Genomic DNA, 10604 nt, shown 5'->3' with positions numbered 1-10604 from the left:
TGACGGATACTGCCGTCACAAATGAGAATTTGTGATTAAGAAATACTTTTGCCTATACAGCTCAGCAAATCAGCGATAGCGGCAATGGGTTGGTAACTCCTGGTTTCCCGAGTGTAGACTCGATGAAGTTGTAATAAAGTGTAGATAATAATTCTCAAATGATAGTATCCTCTTAATACAAGAGGCCAAAAGCGGAGTAAGAATGAGTAAGAGCGACACAAGTTTCACAAATAAGATTTCCGAAAATTATCACTCTCCCCATAGGCATATTAGAAGAGTTCGCCAGCAGTATCTATTTATATCGAAGATGGGTACTCCTATTAAAAGTTAGGATAGTTGTTAGGGAGAATATAAGACACTAACTTTATATCTAATTATTTATTATAAAAGTTATTTTTTTTTTGGTACGATAAAAAAAAAGGAGAATAATTTTGCTAAAGACTCTACTTAACGGTCCGTGCGTCGCACGGGTATTGAATTTAGTATATCTATCTATCTATATTAATAAAGGAAGCTTTTTTCGAGCGATTACAGAGAGTCCAAATTTAACGAACGACTTTTGAGAGTCTCAACATTAATAAAACACTTAAAAAAATATTATCATGATAAATTGTTGTTCAATCAAAAAGTCTACCACAACTAAAAGATTAGCCGCTATCAATCTCACCAATATTAAGCTATATAAATAGTCCAGCAACCCCAACAATGTCCTCATCGGTTTTGTTTTTGTATGGTAGCAATATACGTAAAATCAGCCATTTGCATATTTGCATGATTATAGCTTTTAATAGAGAACTAATTAATTTTTTTTTTCCTTTCAGGAATCAAGTTTGACAAAAGAGCAACTATAAGATTTGTATAGTAAGGTACGTTAATAAATTCTGAATGAATGAATGAATGTTATAATTTTGTACGACCTATATTACATTATATTAGTTTTGTATTTATGCGTTATTAATATGTTTGGACTTCTGCTCTTCACAGTGGTGCCACTAATAAAGCTTGCCAATTTCTAATAGGTATATCGTATACAGAGTATAATCGAAAGAGTTCTGATGAAAGACTCAAGGTAAATATTTTATTCTCTTTATTTAAAGTAATGATGATTAATGTCATTTGAATATGATATAATAAGTTAGCCTTGATAATCCATGTTTTTGGCATCAAGGGTACTTTCATGCAATAATATTTATGCGATACGTTTTATACCAAAAAAATTGCATACTCAAATTTTTGACTAATAATATAAAGAAGAAGTTAATGACTAATAATATAAAGAAGAAGTTAAGGGTTGATTTAAGTAAAAAAAAAAATTATATAAAAAAGGTAGTACTTTGTATATATTACTCATCTCTATTTTATTTATCTTAGAATTCGTTCTTCGGTAACTTTGAACTTACCGTTTACAATATCGTTACTTTATAACTCTTTTACACATTACTTTATCTCTTTACGGTTGAGTTGATTGATGACCCTATTTTCTACTTAGATATGATAATTCAGTGTAGAGCAATGTTCGGTCACTGCATGGACATCCTTAGCATACCGGAGGAAATCAAGATATTTAAGGTGATAAGATACTACCAAAATGACAAGATATATAGTTCCATAGTTCTAAATTTGGGAATTTTTCGAAGCAGCTAATGAGCCAAAGGTATTATTGAAGTGGGATTATTAATGAGTTTTGGTACGGGTCGAATTTTGGTAAGTTCAAGAGAGCTCAAGCAATACTGCAAGAACAAGGATTTATCATATAAACAAACACTTTATACAAGAAAGAACTACTCCGTACGATCGTACCTAAGTTGTTATAGGAAAAAGGGATCATACTTAACGATGTAATTATGCATGTTTAAATATAATAAGGTTTTATTTTTAGGATCATATATTTATCGGATTTTTATTTTTTTCAAGGTTTAAGATTTGGATTAATGGTGGTTGCAAATTTGGCACAATTCTAACCGATGAGTTTTATATACTCAAAGAATTAACTTATACATTGACGAGTCGATCAAGTTTGTTGAATTAGATATATATTACTCTTCAAATACTCCTCCATTCAACTACACTTCGCATGTTTCTCTTTTGCACATTATTCATACATTCAACTTCAATTTTCTCTCGATACATAAGTTAAAATATATTCATGTGAAATCTTATTTGATTCGTCTTTAAAAGTACATTAAAAATATCTAACTTTAATAATTTTTGCAAATACACAGCTAAAGATATTTACCACGTAAAAGTCACGTTGGCAAATGTGATAAAGCAAATATTACAAAGTAGAGTTGAATGGAGGGAGTATTCCCTACATCACAATATTATCTTTTTGGTTAAGACGATAAAACGGTGCAACTCTCCTCTAATATTTATTTATTATCATATTAATCACACCATATGGCCAAAGGTAGTCTTATATAGCTACGGAAACGAAGTATTTTTGGTTAAAAGGGTATCACTTCAACAGTGGTGGATGATTTTGATTGATTTGGTAACATGGACGTTTTTTCTACTATGGTTAAAAAGGGAATTGTTTTAATTCATGAGTAGTTTAGTTTAGCTCTAAGTTTTGTTCATAAAAGTTAAGCTCAATTCACACACATTTTTCTACAAACTAAACTTTGTAACTACAGTTCAGTTCCTATATATATTTCAGTTCAGAAACTTTAAGCTCCTATAAGTTCAGTAAAGTTAAGCTTATAAGTTAAGTTCAATTCAACAAATTTAAGTCCAAAAGAACAAGGATGTGGAGTATTATTACATCATAGTATATTACAAATTGGCCCGGGCATTGCCCGGGCATTAAATCTAGTATATATATAAAAGAGGCTTTTTTCAGACAATTTTGAGACTCCAACTTTTTAAAATTACCTAATTAATTTTTATTTAAAATAATATTATGTATAATTATCCCAATATTTATGCAAATTTTATCTACATACGGTTTTATTAATTTTTATTTAAAATAAGTTAGTTATCCCCAATATTTGTGCAAATTCTATCTAAATTTGTGCAAATTCTATCTAATAGAGTTTTATAATTTATCTACCAGTGAAAAATCATAAACTTATATGACTATATATACCATCAAAAGATGGAATTCATATTTGCAATTTGTTTCAAGGTAGTACACCTAACAATTTCTCCCTGTATTTCGATGGTCAGACGCCCAAACACCATCTTAATCTTATATTATTGTAATCTTGGAATAATCCTTCGGACAAGCTCCAACACTTTACAAAATTCCAATTGGAATTCAATTTCAGTCCAGTGTCGGCCAATATATAGTCACAATTACAAGGAATATAGTATGGTATATAAGATAAATTCCACAAGCGTGCTTGGTTTGTACATTTATTAATTTGATATGGAGATAAACAATAGAGATAAACAACATAGTAAGGTAAATGACTTGCAGTTTTGAGGAGTTTACATTGCATAATATGGTGATGACAATCGTTGAGCTAAGTATTTGTATAATAAGGTGATGACAATGGTTGAGCTAAGTATTTGGGTGATAAACAAAGTATTCAATGAAAGTTTCATTTACTATAAGGGGTTGTTTGGTTGACACTTGAAAAATAGGGAATTGGAAAATCTCATGAATTGCAAAAACATGGGTTGTTTGGTTGCCATGTTTTTTGGAAAATGGAGGAATTAAAAGTTCCCAGGAACTTCCAATGCCTACATGATGTAGGAATTGGCTTACCTACTCCCCCCTTGGTCATTTGAAGTTCCCATGGAATTTAATTCCTACATGAGCAACCAATCACTTTTGCCAAATTCACCCGAATTGGATGCATGAACTTAATTCCCATAGAATTGAAGTTCCTAGGAAAATTAAGTTTCTTGATCAACCAAATGCCTCCTAACTATATGGTGTTTTACGTACGGATAACTAACTTAATTTACAAATTACTAAATTATATTCCATTAAAAAATTTATCTATAAATTTGAAAAGTGAAAATTTAAAAGATAAAACTTTAAAATAATGTGTAATTATCCTCTTATTCTAACAAATTGTAATTCCTATTCCTATAATCCTTACATAAACGTACTTCTTAATCTTATATAAAATTAATAAGATAAATTTTTGAAAAGAAAGAAACTTTTTTGAAAGGTGTTCAAATTAATACGATAGGAAGATTTATATGGAGTACCTTATTTGAGTAATTGATACAACTTTTACGTATAATTCAAAATGATATTAAAAGATCTTAACAATTAGGGGAAGGACAAATTTGAAACTCGTGCAACGCACGGGCACAAAATCTAGTAAATTAATAAAACGGGGTTAGTTTCAAACTTATTATCCAAAATAGGTCCACGTCACCACCGAAACTAGGCTCGAATTCAAATCGATGTCCCCTTCAGCGAACATATCCTGGGTGACAAGTAGACCTAGTAAAATCAACCGACCCGATTGACCCGACCCGAAAAGGCTAACCCGAGATCCGAAATTGACCCGAACAACCGCACCCGAATGACACCCAAAACCCGAATTAACCCGCCCCAACCTCCAAATGACCCGAGCTTTCATAGACCTGTATTAACCCGAATCAAAATGACCCGACCTGAAACAACCTAACCCGAAAATGATCCGACAAAACATAACTTTAATTGGCCCTAAAAGACTTCAAATGCCTTTTTTCCTTCTTATCATTGACCCGAAAATGACTCGACTCGAAATGATCCGCTTGACCCAAAACAACCCGACCTGTTGACCCGTTCGTTAGTAAATCTTTTACTCTAACCACCAAAAGACACCGCATTTTTATGTCTATTATAAGTGCTTAATTTAATTAAACCTTACTTAATACAGGCTGCATGATTTTTATTGCCTATTACGAAGTATATATTAATTTCGGGTTTAATTAACAAGAGTTAACAATGCTTCATGGTTAGCGTACACATTATTTAAAGCATGAGATTGTGTGTTCGATTCTTCCCATCTACATCATTTAGATTTTGTTTTGGGAAACTTTTATAGTCGCTCGGTACATGAGCGACTTAGTCCAAAGTTCATTTTTATCCCCCCTACTTCTTTAGAAGTCATTTAGGTCGCTGGGGGAGAGCGTTTTGATCCCAAGACGTTCAGTCCCAAAGTGACTTATTCCGCGGCACAACTTCGTGCATACCTATCCGACGTGAACCCATTTTGGTTAATATCTTCCAAAGTAGGCTCATTTCGTTAATTTCTTTGTTCTTTAAACCTTATTTTGGAAAAAAAAAATACGAACTCAAGGGCATTGTGTGACCTATATTGGCTAGCAAGTCGGGTCGTTTGGGCATGCCTTGTAAATAACAAAAACAACCTTTTAAAAAACAAAGATCCATAATTTCATTATGAAACTCTTCTATATATATATATATATATATATATATATATATATATATATATATATATATATATATATATATATATATATATATATATATATATATATATATATATATATATATATATATATATATATATATATATATATATAGGGGCGAGATCTCGTACGAACTTGACTTCAGTAAGAACCGTACGAACTACTCTATAGGAGCCGTCATATAACATTACGCTGTTCTTTTAAATCCTAGTCACACACCTCACGCATTAAACTTTCATTTCTATCCTTCTACAAAAACCTCCGCAACGACTGAACCACACCACCACCCCGACCATTGCCGCCGGAGCACCGACATAGATCTCGTGGGCGTAGCTCCGAGGCCATCATCGCCGGCAACATTCTTATTTATCTCCTCTTTTCCTTCCTGCATAGTTCTCATCCTCATCCTTATCAAGATTGTCAAGGGTGAAGATGCAGGTGGGTTTCTTGATGCGATCCGATCGATTTAATGGTGGAAAGGGAGGGTGATAAAGATCTGTGAATGATGAAGCATCTGTTGTCATCTTTTAATTAAGGATTTAATGGTGGTTATTTGTCGTCTCCTGATTCGATTTCTAGGTATTTTTTTTAGACTTTTGCGGTTTCATTGTGAATCTGTGGGGTGGGAATTGTAGTTTTTTTACTAGATTAATCGTAGTTTGTGGTTGTTTTTATTTTTGTTTGTATTCATCGTTGATTCGAGCTGAAATTAATTAGACTATCTCGGTTAGGTAGTTTAGTTTGATGGCTACTAACTCAAAGTTTAAGTTTATTTGTTTATTCTACCAAATCATGTGAAGTTGGATTGCGAAAAATTGTCCTACATGAAGCGTGATTGGTTGTCGGATGTGGATAGTATATTGATGTTCTGACGGTGAACTTATTTGTTGTGGGTGTTTTGGATTGACAATAGTCTATCAAATGCAAATGCTAGGCAAAAGCCGGTCATGTATTAAGATTCCAATGGGGTGGATATATGAAATACTGTTACTAGATACATGTATGAATAATACTAGATACATGTATGATTTATGTATCTCACAATATTGATATGTGTATCTAGACTAAGTAATATGTGTATCTATGTAATGTAGGGCAAAGAAATGGTACAAGGGCAAAGAACTAATGTGCTGAAGAAAAGCATTTACAGTACACCAATGACTGACAATTCAGAAAATGAAGTCCAGTTGGGAAAATAAGTAAGTCATGACTCATGAGGTTTTTATTCTACACTCCTTAGGCTATATGTGAACACCTGTGACTATATAGGCACCCATCTTTCATAATTTGAATGGCTGTAATCAATTTCGAAACAATTTTTGTCAGATCATCTGGCCGGAGAGCAGCTGCATTTTTTCAGTTCCCAAGAGAGGGAACTATTATCCAAACTGCTCTCTATATACGCAAGTCCTGTATGAGACGGTTTCATGTCTTCGACCAATCCAAATCCACAAAGGCGGGAAAAAAAAAGAATAGTAGTAACCTCGTCTTGGGGATCTACCATTAAACCCGCCATGATGCGCCATATAGTTGCTATCTATAATGGACCGTATGGTTTGTAATAAACAGGAGAATTCACGCTAGCTTATTAATTAGAGGGTTAATGGATTGGTCTTGCAAAAGACCGTGATGTAAAATATTTATATAAGATGAAGAGATGAAAAAGAGTGTTATTGACACTTATATTTATATTATTGATCTATTTTTTTTACTTTAACTAAACTCTTAGGATTTAAAGGTAAAAAATTATTTAAATAAAATACTTTTAGGAATAGTTTTTTTTTTTATGTTTCTCTATTTCTCAATTTTTGCTTCATACCTATACAATTTGTGATACTTACATTATTTATTGTGATTTTTGCAACAAATCTTATTATTTTTTTAATGTTGCATATTAAATTCTGTTTCACGGGTATTTTTCTCTAATTTTCTGATTTCCATTATTTGTCTAATGTTGTGTATTATAATTTATAATCTGATTCGTGTTCAATTTTTTGGACTGCAATCTTGTCAGTTCAAATTCAAGCACATTTCATTTTTTAGATTGTCAGAATAGTTAGCTGCTCAACATTTTTGTGCACAATGTCGTGATTAAGGAGACTTGTGTTGTTCATTTCTGAGTAGTTATTCGACCTTTGATTTATAATAAAGCCTTAATGACCGCTTTCTCTCGTATAATTGTGCTATAAATTATGAGATCGTTCCTGAACTTAATCTTAATTGCATTTCTGCCTGCAGAACAAGGTCGCTCCTCAAGTTACTCACAGAAGAACTAGAAGTAGAGGGGCTGAAGGCTATGAGATGACAAAAACTAATTATTGCAGAGTGAATGATCTGCATACACCAGAACTCGAGCAAATGAGCGAGACTCATGCCAAGGATTAGTTGAATGCGGTTGAGTATGATGCAATGGTGACTCCTGTAATACTCTCGGGCACCGACTCCCTCAAGTCACCCCAAACTCTGGTGATACGTCGGTCTGCTAGACGATCTCGAGACTTTTGACATCAAAGACTTGGACAAAATGCAGGCTCTCTTCGATATGTTTTAGCTGTTCCTTGGGGTAACATACTAGAATGTCATCAAGGCTATGAACATACTTCAAATTGTCAGATATCGCATGTTTCTGAAATCCAACAGGGCTAACATCGTCTTCCAAGGAGTAACTCTTTGATGTCCAACAATCAGTAGATTCAGCGTAGTTAGGTTCCCAACTTGCAGAAAGAATCCAATTCTGGTGTCCCACAATGTTATTACTCCCTGATGATTCTTCATCATCCATGTCACCGCCCCGCTTCCTCACTGTCACATACTTATGAAGGCTCGGCTACATCAAATCATCCCTTACTTTGACCTCAGACTCGACAAACGGTTTTGACCTCTTCTTACTAGACTCGGAGAAAGTAAAAGATGAATTTGACCTTGTGGTGGAGTTGAGATCGGCCATGTTTTCAAGAATAGAATAGGCTTTGCTAACACAAGCTGGGAGTATTAAGTTTGTGGTAGCACTGTTATTACGAGTTACAGTATCGGTTTTTGTATTGGAATTTCCGTTTGAATTTTTGTTCTGGTGGAAATTTTGAATGTCTTGAAAGAGAAATGGGGTGTAGTTTGTTAGCAGAGTTGGAGTTGGTGTTAAAAAAACATCAACATTGATGTCAACGTCTCGAGATCGTCTAGCAGACCTCTTTCTCACCAGAGTTTGGGGTGACTTGCTGTTTGGTGTTTCTGTCTCTCCCTTGGATCTTGGTTGAGTACCTGATTTTGAGGGACAGTTCAAGTTTTCATCTTGATTGGTTCATTTTTGGGATGGATTCGCTTTGTGCATTTGCTTTGAACCTTGCTGTGTTCTTACTGGTTAGGAAGACTTCTGCATTGACTATGAATGTTGCTGGGGTTGTCAAGGATTGGCTGTTGATTGCGTTCTCGTCGTCGGTTATTAAGGATACTGTGACTCCTATTAACTTGTTTGGGTATGGATTGGCGTTTTGGGGTGTTGGGTTTTATAATCATTCTAAGTTGCAAGCACTTAAGGCGAAAGAGGCTCAGTAGAAGGCTGCTCAAGCTGATGATGAGCAAGATCGGTTGCTCGAGAATAGGGATGGTGATGGAAAGAAGAATGAGAACCAGTCTTAGATCCAAACCCTTTTCGTGTCAAATGGGTTGGATTCCGGTTTCATTCTTTCAGGGGTCATATCAGAGGAGTTTGAGGATTCGAGCTGTATGGGTTTTATGATGATGATTAACTTATAGAGGTTTTAGGTACTAGTATATCTGGATAATTGCGATTTCTAGGAATCGCAGTATGGTAGTTATCAGTAGTAGTGATAAAACTATTGCCATTAGTAGTTCTTATGTTATTGTACTCATATATTATATTGTCCACAGGGAAGGCAATGGTGGCTTGAGGTTTATTTCGGCGTTTGTCGATTGTTCATGGTGCTTAAGTTGGTAGCGAAATACTTTGAGCCAAATTACCATTCTCATATTTTTGTTACTTTGTTCTTGTTTAAGTTGGTAAGTACTATTGCGATTTTAAATTATTAATGGTGTATTGGTGTCTGTTTACATTCTTATGAAGCATATTTCTTTTGCAAAGCCTGTTTCAAATGCAATTTGATTGATTTAGCACTTCTGATGTAATGCTTGAAGGAAGCTCCTTATGCAATTCAGAAATAGCATGGATCATGATCCATTGCAGATCAGTCTTCAGATGCTCTGATTCCTGCAAGCCCCTTGACGGAACTTTACGTGTAAGAGGCATGATGTTGTTTCCTATGCCGTGTTTCAACATGTTCTCTACATATACACACAATAATATTTTAGAGACACAAATTTATTATCTCAGATACACTCATTATTACCCAGATACGCATATTATTACCCCCAGATACGCATATTAATTTGTTTACCTTTTATGTTCTTCATAAGGGTATTTTAATCAAAAAGTGATTGAGATGGGACTATTTAGAGACACGAATTTATTATCCCATATACACTCATTATTACCCCAGATACGCATATTATTACCCTCCGCATATTAATTTATAAGTAAAAGTTTACAAAATAATAATTCAGATACACAAATTTATTATCCCAGATACACATATTATTACTCACAGATACGCATATTATTACCCCCGCCCCTCAAATAAAAACACAATAGTTCACGTGTAACTAGATTACTCGACACTGAAGCTCAAGTTCTATTCTATATGGTAATCCGAAACCTGAGTCACGACTTTAATAACAAATTATGTTTTTATGGTAAAACAAATTCAGCAATCATGCCCAAAGTAAAAGAAACACTACAATTTTTCACCATGATGGTGAATTGGTGAAGTGCCCTTTGTGATGAATGCCCAGATATACAGAAGCCTCACATGGTTGGCCTAACATTAAGCCTACTTGCTAGCTTGATGCAATCATGCCCATTGACTTGTCAGCCTGAAAAAGTATATCAGGAAAAATAGTAGTAGAGGCCTTGTCACAAAGAGAGACCTGAATATCATCACCTAAACTCATTGCAGATTTGTAGCCACCCCACGAGCACCCACGATGGTGCCGGATACACGTAATATTATTAATAGATACACATGGTATTACTGCCGGATACACAAATCGATATGTGTATCTAGTAGTAATACCATGTATATCCGGGTTGGAATTTTGTGTATCCACCCCTCCAGCACCACACTACACCACAACCCACCACCACCATCACA

At 34.2% G+C, this 10604-nt stretch overlaps 1 long non-coding RNA gene across 1 annotated transcript; it reads left to right on the top strand.

Moving 5' to 3' along the window:
• The first annotated feature begins 5548 nt into the window (after positions 1-5548).
• On the top strand, positions 5549-9293 carry LOC141605471 (uncharacterized). Its single transcript, XR_012526364.1, has 3 exons — positions 5549-5958; positions 6474-6578; positions 7618-9293. It is a non-coding gene; the product is annotated as an uncharacterized LOC141605471 (long non-coding RNA).
• The last annotated feature ends 1311 nt before the right edge of the window (positions 9294-10604 follow it).

Source organism: Silene latifolia, chromosome 10, assembly GCF_048544455.1.
Source record: "Silene latifolia isolate original U9 population chromosome 10, ASM4854445v1, whole genome shotgun sequence".
NCBI lineage: Eukaryota > Viridiplantae > Streptophyta > Magnoliopsida > Caryophyllales > Caryophyllaceae > Silene > Silene latifolia.
Note: the sequence above shows the minus strand (reverse complement) of the source record. Positions and strands in the feature narration are given on the sequence as shown.